Source organism: Canis aureus, chromosome 28, assembly GCF_053574225.1.
Source record: "Canis aureus isolate CA01 chromosome 28, VMU_Caureus_v.1.0, whole genome shotgun sequence".
NCBI classification, from domain to species: Eukaryota; Metazoa; Chordata; class Mammalia; order Carnivora; family Canidae; genus Canis; species Canis aureus.
The window spans coordinates 42,091,920-42,107,077 of NC_135638.1; positions in this window are offsets into that span (position 1 = coordinate 42,091,920).

A 15,158-nucleotide genomic window follows, 5' to 3' on the forward strand; every position below is an offset into this window, starting at 1 on the left:
TCGATTCGATTTTTTTTGATTCGATTCGATTATTTTTTATTAGATTCAATTCGATTCGATTCGATTATTTTCGATTTGATTCTATTCGATTATTTTCGATTCAATTCGGTTCGATTCGAATCGATTATTTTCGATTCAATTCAATTCGATTCGGTTCGATAATTTTCGATTTGATTCGATTATTTTGTATTCGATTCAATTCGATTCGAATCGAGTATTTTCGATTCGATTATATTCGAATCAGTTTGGTTCGATTCGATTCGATTATTTTCGATTCAAATCAGTTCGATTCGATTATTTTAGATTCAATTCGGTTCGATTGGGTTTGATTATTTTCGATTTGATTCGATTCGATTCGATTATTTTCGATTCGATTCTATTGGATTCGTTTAGATTATTTTCAATTCGATTCGATTCTTCAATTCGATTCGATTATTTTCGATTCACTTCATTTCTATTATTTCCGGTTCGATTCGATGCGAATCTTTTCGATTTGATTATTTTCGATTTGATTATTTTCGATTCGATTCGATTCTTTTCAATTCGATTCGAATCCTTTCGATTCGGTTCGATTATTTTCGCTTCAAATCAATTCTTTTCGATTTGATTCTTTTCCTTTTTTAAATTTCTTTTACAGATTTTATTTAGTTATTCATAGAGACACAGCTAGAGAGAGAGAGGCAGAGACACAGGCAGAGGGAGAAGCAGGCTCCATCCAGGGAGCCTGATGTGTGACTCAATCCCGGGTCTCCAGGATCACACCCTGGGCTGCAGGCAGCGCTAAACCGCTGCGCCACTGGGGCTGCCCTTTATTCTATTTTTTTCGATTCGATTCAATATTTTTGATTCGAATCGACTTGATTCTTTTTGATTTGATTATTTTAGATTCGATTCGGTTCGATTATTTTCAATTTGATTCTATTCGATTCGATTTTTCTCAATTCTATTCTGTTCTTTTCGATTCAATTCGATTATATTCGATTCAATTCGATTGGTTTATATTCGATTCGATTCGATGGGAATCGATTATTTTTTATTCGATTCGATTTGATTCAATTATTTTCAATTCAATTCTATTCGATTATTTTCATTTCAATTCGATTCGATTCGATTTGATTATAATGAATTCTTTTCAATTCTATTTGAATACTTTTAATTCAATTCGATTCGATTATTTTTGATTCGATTCTATTTTTTCGATTTGATTATTTTCGATTCAATTTGATTCGATTCGATTCGATTCGATTATTTTCAATTTGATTCTATTCGATTCGATTCAATTCTTTTCTATTCTATTCGTATCACCTCGATTCTTTTCGATTCGATTATTTTAGATTCGATTCGATTATTTTCAATTTGATTTGATTATTTTTGATTCGATTCGATTCTTTTCAATTCAATTCGATTCTTTTCGATTCGATTCGATTACTTTCAATTCTCTTCTTTTCCATTATTTTCGATTCAATTCGATGTGAATCGATTATTTTTGAATCTATTCGTTTCAATTCGATTCGATTCAATTTGATTAGATTCGATTATTTTAGATTCGATTCGAATCGATTCCATTAATTTTTATTCGATTCGATAATTTTTTATTCAATTCGATTATTTTCGATTCGATTCGATGGATTCGATTCGTTTATTTTCGATTCTATTTGATTATTTTTGATTCGATTCGATTCTTTTCAATTTGATTCGATTCTTTTCGATTCGACTCGATTTTTTTCGATTCGATACGATTCTTTTCCATTCGATTCGATTCTTTTCGATTCGATTCATTCGAATAATCTAATCAAATCAAATTGAATCGAAAAGATTTGATTCGAATCGAATAGAAGAGAATCGAATCGAATCGAATTGAAAGAATCGAATCGAATCAAATCGAAAAGAATCGAATCGAATCAAATCAAAAAGAATCTAAACGAATTGAAAAAATCGAATCGAATTTAATACAATCGAAAAGAATCGAATCGAAAGAATCGAATCAAATCGACAAAAATTGAATCAAATTGAATTGAATCGAACATTATCGAATCAAATGACATCGAAAAGAAGCGAATCGAAAAGAATCGAATCCAATAGAAAAGAATCGAATCGAATTGAATCAAATTGAAAGGAATCGAATCAACAAAAAGAATCGAAACCAATTGAAAAAGATCGATTCGATTCGATTAATTTCAATTCAATTCGATTCTTTTTGATTCAATTCCATTCGATTCGATTCTTTTCTATTCGATTCGATTATTTTTGATTCTATTCGATTCTTTTCGATTCGATTAATTTCGATTCGATTTGATTCGATTCTTTTCAATTTGATTTGATTATTTTCTTTTTTTAATTTTTAAATTTATTTATGATAGTCACACAGAGAGAGAGAGAGAGGCAGAGACACAGACAGAGGGAGAAGCAGGCTCCATGCACCGGGAGCCCAACGTGGGATTCAATCCCAGATCTCCAGAATCACGCCCTGGGCCAAAGGCAGGCTCTAAACTGCTGCGCCACCCAGGGATCCCCAATTTGATTATTTTCTATTCAATTCTATTCTATTCAATTATTTTCGGTTCAATTCGGTTTGATTATTTTTTAATTGATTTGATTCTTTTCGATTCGATTCGATTATTTTCGATTCGAATCAATTCGATTCTTTTCGAGTCTGTTATTTTAGATTCGATTTGATTTTTTGATTCGATTTGATTCTTTTCGATTCGAATCGATTCGATTCTTTTCGATTCGATTCTTTTCAATTCGATTCGATTCTTTTCGATTCGATTCGATTCGATTATATTTGATTCAATTCGATTGGCTTAGATTCGATTCGATTCGATGGGAATCGATTATTTTTGATTCAATTTGATGGGATTCGATTCTTTTCGATTTGATTCGATTCTTTTTGATTTGACTCCATTTTTTCGATTCAATTAGATTCTTTTGGATTCGTAACGATTCTTTTCCATTCGATTCGATTCTTTTCGATTTGATTCGATTCGATTCTTTTCAATTCGATTCATTCAAATAATCGAATCAAATCAAATTGAATCGAAAAGATTTGATTCGAATCGAATAGAAAAGAATCGAATCTAATTGAATCGAATCAAAAAGAATAAAATCGAATTGAATCTAATCGAAAAGAATCGAATTGAATCGAATCAAAAAGATCTACACGAATTGAAAAAAATGGAATCAAATCGAATAGAATCGAAAAGAATCGAATCGAATCGAAAGAATCGAATCAAATCGACAAAAATCAAATCAAATTGAATTGAATCGAACAGAATTGAATCGAATGACATCGAAAAGAAGCGAATCGAAAAGAATCGAATCCAATAGAAAAGAACCGAATCGAATTGAATCAAATCGAAAGGAATCGAATAAAATCAAAAATAATCAAAACGAATTGAAAAATCGAATCGATTTGATTAATTTCGGTTCGATTCGATTATTTTTGATTCAATTCGTTTTGATTCGATTATTTTCTATTCGATTTGATTATTTTTGATTCGATTCGATTCTTTTCGATTCGATTAATTTCAAATCTTTTTTTTTTTTCTTCAATTTTTATTTATTTATGATAGTCACAGAGAGAGAGAGAGAGAGAGGCAGAGACACAGGCCGAGGGAGAAGCAGGCTCCATGCACCGGGAGCCCGATGTGGGATTCGATCCCGGGTCTCCAGGATCGCGCCCTGGGCCAAAGGCAGGCGCCAAACCGCTGCGCCACCCAGGGATCCCTCGATTCGATTAATTTCGATTCGATTTGATTCGATTCTTTTCAATTCGATTTGATTTTCTTTTTTTTTAATTTTTAAATTTAGTTTTGATAGTCACACAGAGAGAGAGAGAGAGGCAAAGACACAGACAGAGGGAGAAGCAGGCTCCATGCACCGGGAGCCCAACGTGGGATTCAATCCCAGATCTCCAGAATCACGCCCTGGGCCAAAGGCAGGCGCTAAACCGCTGCGCCACCCAGGGATCCCCGATTTGATTATTTTCTATTCAATTCTATTCTATTCGATTATTTTCAGTTCGATTCGATTGCATTTGATTCGATTATTTTCGATTCAATTCGGTTTGATTATTTTTGAATTGATTTGATTCTTTTCGATTTAAATCGATTTGATTCTTTTCGATTCCATTATTTTATTTTTTTTTTAACTAGATTATTTATTTATTTATTTATTTATGATAGTCACAGAGAGAGAGAGGCAGAGACATAGGCAGAGGGAGAAGCAGGCTCTATGCACCGGGAGCCCGATGTGGGATTCGATCCAGGGTCTCCAGGATTGCGCCCTGGGCCAAAGGCAGGCGCCAAACTGCTGCGCCACCCAGGGATCCCTGATTCCATTATTCTAGATTTGATTCGATTTTTTGATTCGATTCGATTATTTTTGATTCAATTCGATTGGATTATTTTCGATTCGGTTCTATTCGAACCGATTATTTTCGATTCAATTCGATTCGATGCGATTATTTTCCATTTGATTCGATTATTTTCGATTCGATTTGATTAATTTTGATTCGATACGATTATTTTCAATTCAATTCAATACAATTTGATTATTTCTTATTCTATTTGATTGGATTCGATTCGATTTTTTTTGATTCGATTCGATTATTTTTTATTAGATTCAATTCGATTCGATTCGATTATTTTCGATTTGATTCTATTCGATTATTTTCGATTCAATTCGGTTCGATTCGAATCGATTATTTTCGATTCAATTCAATTCGATTCGGTTCGATAATTTTCGATTTGATTCGATTATTTTGTATTCGATTCAATTCGATTCGAATCGAGTATTTTCGATTCGATTATATTCGAATCAGTTTGGTTCGATTCGATTCGATTATTTTCGATTCAAATCAGTTCGATTCGATTATTTTAGATTCAATTCGGTTCGATTGGGTTTGATTATTTTCGATTTGATTCGATTCGATTCGATTATTTTCGATTCGATTCTATTGGATTCGTTTAGATTATTTTCAATTCGATTCGATTCTTCAATTCGATTCGATTATTTTCGATTCACTTCATTTCTATTATTTTCGGTTCGATTCGATGCGAATCTTTTCGATTTGATTATTTTCGATTTGATTATTTTCGATTCGATTCGATTCTTTTCAATTCGATTCGAATCCTTTCGATTCGGTTCGATTATTTTCGCTTCAAATCAATTCTTTTCGATTTGATTCTTTTCCTTTTTTAAATTTCTTTTACAGATTTTATTTAGTTATTCATAGAGACACAGCTAGAGAGAGAGAGGCAGAGACACAGGCAGAGGGAGAAGCAGGCTCCATCCAGGGAGCCTGATGTGTGACTCAATCCCGGGTCTCCAGGATCACACCCTGGGCTGCAGGCAGCGCTAAACCGCTGCGCCACTGGGGCTGCCCTTTATTCTATTTTTTTCGATTCGATTCAATATTTTTGATTCGAATCGACTTGATTCTTTTTGATTTGATTATTTTAGATTCGATTCGGTTCGATTATTTTCAATTTGATTCTATTCGATTCGATTTTTCTCAATTCTATTCTGTTCTTTTCGATTCAATTCGATTATATTCGATTCAATTCGATTGGTTTATATTCGATTCGATTCGATGGGAATCGATTATTTTTTATTCGATTCGATTTGATTCAATTATTTTCAATTCAATTCTATTCGATTATTTTCATTTCAATTCGATTCGATTCGATTTGATTATAATGAATTCTTTTCAATTCTATTTGAATACTTTTAATTCAATTCGATTCGATTATTTTTGATTCGATTCTATTTTTTCGATTTGATTATTTTCGATTCAATTTGATTCGATTCGATTCGATTCGATTATTTTCAATTTGATTCTATTCGATTCGATTCAATTCTTTTCTATTCTATTCGTATCACCTCGATTCTTTTCGATTCGATTATTTTAGATTCGATTCGATTATTTTCAATTTGATTTGATTATTTTTGATTCGATTCGATTCTTTTCAATTCAATTCGATTCTTTTCGATTCGATTCGATTACTTTCAATTCTCTTCTTTTCCATTATTTTCGATTCAATTCGATGTGAATCGATTATTTTTGAATCTATTCGTTTCAATTCGATTCGATTCAATTTGATTAGATTCGATTATTTTAGATTCGATTCGAATCGATTCCATTAATTTTTATTCGATTCGATAATTTTTTATTCAATTCGATTATTTTCGATTCGATTCGATGGATTCGATTCGTTTATTTTCGATTCTATTTGATTATTTTTGATTCGATTCGATTCTTTTCAATTTGATTCGATTCTTTTCGATTCGACTCGATTTTTTTCGATTCGATACGATTCTTTTCCATTCGATTCGATTCTTTTCGATTCGATTCATTCGAATAATCTAATCAAATCAAATTGAATCGAAAAGATTTGATTCGAATCGAATAGAAGAGAATCGAATCGAATCGAATTGAAAGAATCGAATCGAATCAAATCGAAAAGAATCGAATCGAATCAAATCAAAAAGAATCTAAACGAATTGAAAAAATCGAATCGAATTTAATACAATCGAAAAGAATCGAATCGAAAGAATCGAATCAAATCGACAAAAATTGAATCAAATTGAATTGAATCGAACATTATCGAATCAAATGACATCGAAAAGAAGCGAATCGAAAAGAATCGAATCCAATAGAAAAGAATCGAATCGAATTGAATCAAATTGAAAGGAATCGAATCAACAAAAAGAATCGAAACCAATTGAAAAAGATCGATTCGATTCGATTAATTTCAATTCAATTCGATTATTTTTGATTCAATTCCATTCGATTCGATTCTTTTCTATTCGATTCGATTATTTTTGATTCTATTCGATTCTTTTCGATTCGATTAATTTCGATTCGATTTGATTCGATTCTTTTCAATTTGATTTGATTATTTTCTTTTTTTAATTTTTAAATTTATTTATGATAGTCACACAGAGAGAGAGAGAGAGGCAGAGACACAGACAGAGGGAGAAGCAGGCTCCATGCACCGGGAGCCCAACGTGGGATTCAATCCCAGATCTCCAGAATCACGCCCTGGGCCAAAGGCAGGCTCTAAACTGCTGCGCCACCCAGGGATCCCCAATTTGATTATTTTCTATTCAATTCTATTCTATTCAATTATTTTCGGTTCAATTCGGTTTGATTATTTTTTAATTGATTTGATTCTTTTCGATTCGATTCGATTATTTTCGATTCGAATCAATTCGATTCTTTTCGAGTCTGTTATTTTAGATTCGATTTGATTTTTTGATTCGATTTGATTCTTTTCGATTCGAATCGATTCGATTCTTTTCGATTCGATTCTTTTCAATTCGATTCGATTCTTTTCGATTCGATTCGATTCGATTATATTTGATTCAATTCGATTGGCTTAGATTCGATTCGATTCGATGGGAATCGATTATTTTTGATTCAATTTGATGGGATTCGATTCTTTTCGATTTGATTCGATTCTTTTTGATTTGACTCCATTTTTTCGATTCAATTAGATTCTTTTGGATTCGTAACGATTCTTTTCCATTCGATTCGATTCTTTTCGATTTGATTCGATTCGATTCTTTTCAATTCGATTCATTCAAATAATCGAATCAAATCAAATTGAATCGAAAAGATTTGATTCGAATCGAATAGAAAAGAATCGAATCTAATTGAATCGAATCAAAAAGAATAAAATCGAATTGAATCTAATCGAAAAGAATCGAATTGAATCGAATCAAAAAGATCTACACGAATTGAAAAAAATGGAATCAAATCGAATAGAATCGAAAAGAATCGAATCGAATCGAAAGAATCGAATCAAATCGACAAAAATCAAATCAAATTGAATTGAATCGAACAGAATTGAATCGAATGACATCGAAAAGAAGCGAATCGAAAAGAATCGAATCCAATAGAAAAGAACCGAATCGAATTGAATCAAATCGAAAGGAATCGAATAAAATCAAAAATAATCAAAACGAATTGAAAAATCGAATCGATTTGATTAATTTCGGTTCGATTCGATTATTTTTGATTCAATTCGTTTTGATTCGATTATTTTCTATTCGATTTGATTATTTTTGATTCGATTCGATTCTTTTCGATTCGATTAATTTCGATTCGATTTGATTCGATTCTTTTCAATTCGATTTGATTTTCTTTTTTTTTAATTTTTAAATTTAGTTTTGATAGTCACACAGAGAGAGAGAGAGAGGCAAAGACACAGACAGAGGGAGAAGCAGGCTCCATGCACCGGGAGCCCAACGTGGGATTCAATCCCAGATCTCCAGAATCACGCCCTGGGCCAAAGGCAGGCGCTAAACCGCTGCGCCACCCAGGGATCCCCGATTTGATTATTTTCTATTCAATTCTATTCTATTCGATTATTTTCAGTTCGATTCGATTGCATTTGATTCGATTATTTTCGATTCAATTCGGTTTGATTATTTTTGAATTGATTTGATTCTTTTCGATTTAAATCGATTCGATTCTTTTCGATTCCATTATTTTATTTTTTTTAAACTAGATTAATTATTTATTTATTTATTTATTTATGATAGTCACAGAGAGAGAGAGGCAGAGACATAGGCAGAGGGAGAAGCAGGCTCTATGCACCGGGAGCCCGATGTGGGATTCGATCCAGGGTCTCCAGGATTGCGCCCTGGGCCAAAGGCAGGCGCCAAACTGCTGCGCCACCCAGGGATCCCTGATTCCATTATTCTAGATTTGATTCGATTTTTTGATTCGATTCGATTATTTTTGATTCAATTCGATTGGATTATTTTCGATTCGGTTCTATTCGAACCGATTATTTTCGATTCAATTCGATTCGATGCGATTATTTTCCATTTGATTCGATTATTTTCGATTCGATTTGATTAATTTTGATTCGATACGATTATTTTCAATTCAATTCAATACAATTTGATTATTTCTTATTCTATTTGATTGGATTCGATTCGATTTTTTTTGATTCGATTCGATTATTTTTTATTAGATTCAATTCTTTTCGATTCGATTCGATTTGATTCTATTCGATTATTTTCGATTCAATTCGGTTCGATTCGAATCGATTATTTTCGATTCAATTCAATTCGATTCGGTTCGATAATTTTCGATTTGATTCGATTATTTTGTATTCGATTCAATTCGATTCGAATCGAGTATTTTCGATTCGATTATATTCGAATCAGTTTGGTTCGATTCGATTCGATTATTTTCGATTCAAATCAGTTCGATTCGATTATTTTAGATTCAATTCGGTTCGATTGGGTTTGATTATTTTCGATTTGATTCGATTCGATTCGATTATTTTCGATTCGATTCTATTGGATTCGTTTAGATTATTTTCAATTCGATTCGATTCTTCAATTCGATTCGATTATTTTCGATTCACTTCATTTCTATTATTTCCGGTTCGATTCGATGCGAATCTTTTCGATTTGATTATTTTCGATTTGATTATTTTCGATTCGATTCGATTCTTTTCAATTCGATTCGAATCCTTTCGATTCGGTTCGATTATTTTCGCTTCAAATCAATTCTTTTCGATTTGATTCTTTTCCTTTTTTAAATTTCTTTTACAGATTTTATTTAGTTATTCATAGAGACACAGCTAGAGAGAGAGAGGCAGAGACACAGGCAGAGGGAGAAGCAGGCTCCATCCAGGGAGCCTGATGTGTGACTCAATCCCGGGTCTCCAGGATCACACCCTGGGCTGCAGGCAGCGCTAAACCGCTGCGCCACTGGGGCTGCCCTTTATTCTATTTTTTTCGATTCGATTCAATATTTTTGATTCGAATCGACTTGATTCTTTTTGATTTGATTATTTTAGATTCGATTCGGTTCGATTATTTTCAATTTGATTCTATTCGATTCGATTTTTCTCAATTCTATTCTGTTCTTTTCGATTCAATTCGATTATATTCGATTCAATTCGATTGGTTTATATTCGATTCGATTCGATGGGAATCGATTATTTTTTATTCGATTCGATTTGATTCAATTATTTTCAATTCAATTCTATTCGATTATTTTCATTTCAATTCGATTCGATTCGATTTGATTATAATGAATTCTTTTCAATTCTATTTGAATACTTTTAATTCAATTCGATTCGATTATTTTTGATTCGATTCTATTTTTTCGATTTGATTATTTTCGATTCAATTTGATTCGATTCGATTCGATTCGATTATTTTCAATTTGATTCTATTCGATTCGATTCAATTCTTTTCTATTCTATTCGTATCACCTCGATTCTTTTCGATTCGATTATTTTAGATTCGATTCGATTATTTTCAATTTGATTTGATTATTTTTGATTCGATTCGATTCTTTTCAATTCAATTCGATTCTTTTCGATTCGATTCGATTACTTTCAATTCTCTTCTTTTCCATTATTTTCGATTCAATTCGATGTGAATCGATTATTTTTGAATCTATTCGTTTCAATTCGATTCGATTCAATTTGATTAGATTCGATTATTTTAGATTCGATTCGAATCGATTCCATTAATTTTTATTCGATTCGATAATTTTTTATTCAATTCGATTATTTTCGATTCGATTCGATGGATTCGATTCGTTTATTTTCGATTCTATTTGATTATTTTTGATTCGATTCGATTCTTTTCAATTTGATTCGATTCTTTTCGATTCGACTCGATTTTTTTCGATTCGATACGATTCTTTTCCATTCGATTCGATTCTTTTCGATTCGATTCATTCGAATAATCTAATCAAATCAAATTGAATCGAAAAGATTTGATTCGAATCGAATAGAAGAGAATCGAATCGAATCGAATTGAAAGAATCGAATCGAATCAAATCGAAAAGAATCGAATCGAATCAAATCAAAAAGAATCTAAACGAATTGAAAAAATCGAATCGAATTTAATACAATCGAAAAGAATCGAATCGAAAGAATCGAATCAAATCGACAAAAATTGAATCAAATTGAATTGAATCGAACATTATCGAATCAAATGACATCGAAAAGAAGCGAATCGAAAAGAATCGAATCCAATAGAAAAGAATCGAATCGAATTGAATCAAATTGAAAGGAATCGAATCAACAAAAAGAATCGAAACCAATTGAAAAAGATCGATTCGATTCGATTAATTTCAATTCAATTCGATTATTTTTGATTCAATTCCATTCGATTCGATTCTTTTCTATTCGATTCGATTATTTTTGATTCTATTCGATTCTTTTCGATTCGATTAATTTCGATTCGATTTGATTCGATTCTTTTCAATTTGATTTGATTATTTTCTTTTTTTAATTTTTAAATTTATTTATGATAGTCACACAGAGAGAGAGAGAGAGGCAGAGACACAGACAGAGGGAGAAGCAGGCTCCATGCACCGGGAGCCCAACGTGGGATTCAATCCCAGATCTCCAGAATCACGCCCTGGGCCAAAGGCAGGCTCTAAACTGCTGCGCCACCCAGGGATCCCCAATTTGATTATTTTCTATTCAATTCTATTCTATTCAATTATTTTCGGTTCAATTCGGTTTGATTATTTTTTAATTGATTTGATTCTTTTCGATTCGATTCGATTATTTTCGATTCGAATCAATTCGATTCTTTTCGAGTCTGTTATTTTAGATTCGATTTGATTTTTTGATTCGATTTGATTCTTTTCGATTCGAATCGATTCGATTCTTTTCGATTCGATTCTTTTCAATTCGATTCGATTCTTTTCGATTCGATTCGATTCGATTATATTTGATTCAATTCGATTGGCTTAGATTCGATTCGATTCGATGGGAATCGATTATTTTTGATTCAATTTGATGGGATTCGATTCTTTTCGATTTGATTCGATTCTTTTTGATTTGACTCCATTTTTTCGATTCAATTAGATTCTTTTGGATTCGTAACGATTCTTTTCCATTCGATTCGATTCTTTTCGATTTGATTCGATTCGATTCTTTTCAATTCGATTCATTCAAATAATCGAATCAAATCAAATTGAATCGAAAAGATTTGATTCGAATCGAATAGAAAAGAATCGAATCTAATTGAATCGAATCAAAAAGAATCAAATCGAATTGAATCTAATCGAAAAGAATCGAATTGAATCGAATCAAAAAGATCTACACGAATTGAAAAAAATGGAATCAAATCGAATAGAATCGAAAAGAATCGAATCGAATCGAAAGAATCGAATCAAATCAACAAAAATCAAATCAAATTGAATTGAATCGAACAGAATTGAATCGAATGACATCGGAAAGAAGCGAATCGAAAAGAATCGAATCCAATAGAAAAGAACCGAATCGAATTGAATCAAATCGAAAGGAATCGAATAAAACCAAAAATAATCAAAACGAATTGAAAAATCGAATCGATTTGATTAATTTCGGTTCGATTCGATTATTTTTGATTCAATTCGTTTTGATTCGATTATTTTCTATTCGATTTGATTATTTTTGATTCGATTCGATTCTTTTCGATTCGATTAATTTCGATTCGATTTGATTCGATTCTTTTCAATTCGATTTGATTTTCTTTTTTTTTAATTTTTAAATTTAGTTTTGATAGTCACACAGAGAGAGAGAGAGAGGCAAAGACACAGACAGAGGGAGAAGCAGGCTCCATGCACCGGGAGCCCAACGTGGGATTCAATCCCAGATCTCCAGAATCACGCCCTGGGCCAAAGGCAGGCGCTAAACCGCTGCGCCACCCAGGGATCCCCGATTTGATTATTTTCTATTCAATTCTATTCTATTCGATTATTTTCAGTTCGATTCGATTGCATTTGATTCGATTATTTTCGATTCAATTCGGTTTGATTATTTTTGAATTGATTTGATTCTTTTCGATTTAAATCGATTCGATTCTTTTCGATTCCATTATTTTATTTTTTTTTTAACTAGATTAATTATTTATTTATTTATTTATGATAGTCACAGAGAGAGAGAGGCAGAGACATAGGCAGAGGGAGAAGCAGGCTCTATGCACCGGGAGCCCGATGTGGGATTCGATCCAGGGTCTCCAGGATTGCGCCCTGGGCCAAAGGCAGGCGCCAAACTGCTGCGCCACCCAGGGATCCCTGATTCCATTATTCTAGATTTGATTCGATTTTTTGATTCGATTCGATTATTTTTGATTCAATTCGATTGGATTATTTTCGATTCGGTTCTATTCGAACCGATTATTTTCGATTCAATTCGATTCGATGCGATTATTTTCCATTTGATTCGATTATTTTCGATTCGATTTGATTAATTTTGATTCGATACGATTATTTTCAATTCAATTCAATACAATTTGATTATTTCTTATTCTATTTGATTGGATTCGATTCGATTTTTTTTGATTCGATTCGATTATTTTTTATTAGATTCAATTCTTTTCGATTCGATTCGATTTGATTCTATTCGATTATTTTCGATTCAATTCGGTTCGATTCGAATCGATTATTTTCGATTCAATTCAATTCGATTCGGTTCGATAATTTTCGATTTGATTCGATTATTTTGTATTCGATTCAATTCGATTCGAATCGAGTATTTTCGATTCGATTATATTCGAATCAGTTTGGTTCGATTCGATTCGATTATTTTCGATTCAAATCAGTTCGATTCGATTATTTTAGATTCAATTCGGTTCGATTGGGTTTGATTATTTTCGATTTGATTCGATTCGATTCGATTATTTTCGATTCGATTCTATTGGATTCGTTTAGATTATTTTCAATTCGATTCGATTCTTCAATTCGATTCGATTATTTTCGATTCACTTCATTTCTATTATTTCCGGTTCGATTCGATGCGAATCTTTTCGATTTGATTATTTTCGATTTGATTATTTTCGATTCGATTCGATTCTTTTCAATTCGATTCGAATCCTTTCGATTCGGTTCGATTATTTTCGCTTCAAATCAATTCTTTTCGATTTGATTCTTTTCCTTTTTTAAATTTCTTTTACAGATTTTATTTAGTTATTCATAGAGACACAGCTAGAGAGAGAGAGGCAGAGACACAGGCAGAGGGAGAAGCAGGCTCCATCCAGGGAGCCTGATGTGTGACTCAATCCCGGGTCTCCAGGATCACACCCTGGGCTGCAGGCAGCGCTAAACCGCTGCGCCACTGGGGCTGCCCTTTATTCTATTTTTTTCGATTCGATTCAATATTTTTGATTCGAATCGACTTGATTCTTTTTGATTTGATTATTTTAGATTCGATTCGGTTCGATTATTTTCAATTTGATTCTATTCGATTCGATTTTTCTCAATTCTATTCTGTTCTTTTCGATTCAATTCGATTATATTCGATTCAATTCGATTGGTTTATATTCGATTCGATTCGATGGGAATCGATTATTTTTTATTCGATTCGATTTGATTCAATTATTTTCAATTCAATTCTATTCGATTATTTTCATTTCAATTCGATTCGATTCGATTTGATTATAATGAATTCTTTTCAATTCTATTTGAATACTTTTAATTCAATTCGATTCGATTATTTTTGATTCGATTCTATTTTTTCGATTTGATTATTTTCGATTCAATTTGATTCGATTCGATTCGATTCGATTATTTTCAATTTGATTCTATTCGATTCGATTCAATTCTTTTCTATTCTATTCGTATCACCTCGATTCTTTTCGATTCGATTATTTTAGATTCGATTCGATTATTTTCAATTTGATTTGATTATTTTTGATTCGATTCGATTCTTTTCAATTCAATTCGATTCTTTTCGATTCGATTCGATTACTTTCAATTCTCTTCTTTTCCATTATTTTCGATTCAATTCGATGTGAATCGATTATTTTTGAATCTATTCGTTTCAATTCGATTCGATTCAATTTGATTAGATTCGATTATTTTAGATTCGATTCGAATCGATTCCATTAATTTTTATTCGATTCGATAATTTTTTATTCAATTCGATTATTTTCGATTCGATTCGATGGATTCGATTCGTTTATTTTCGATTCTATTTGATTATTTTTGATTCGATTCGATTCTTTTCAATTTGATTCGATTCTTTTCGATTCGACTCGATTTTTTTCGATTCGATACGATTCTTTTCCATTCGATTCGATTCTTTTCGATTCGATTCATTCGAATAATCTAATCAAATCAAATTGAATCGAAAAGATTTGATTCGAATCGAATAGAAGAGAATCGAATCGAATCGAATTGA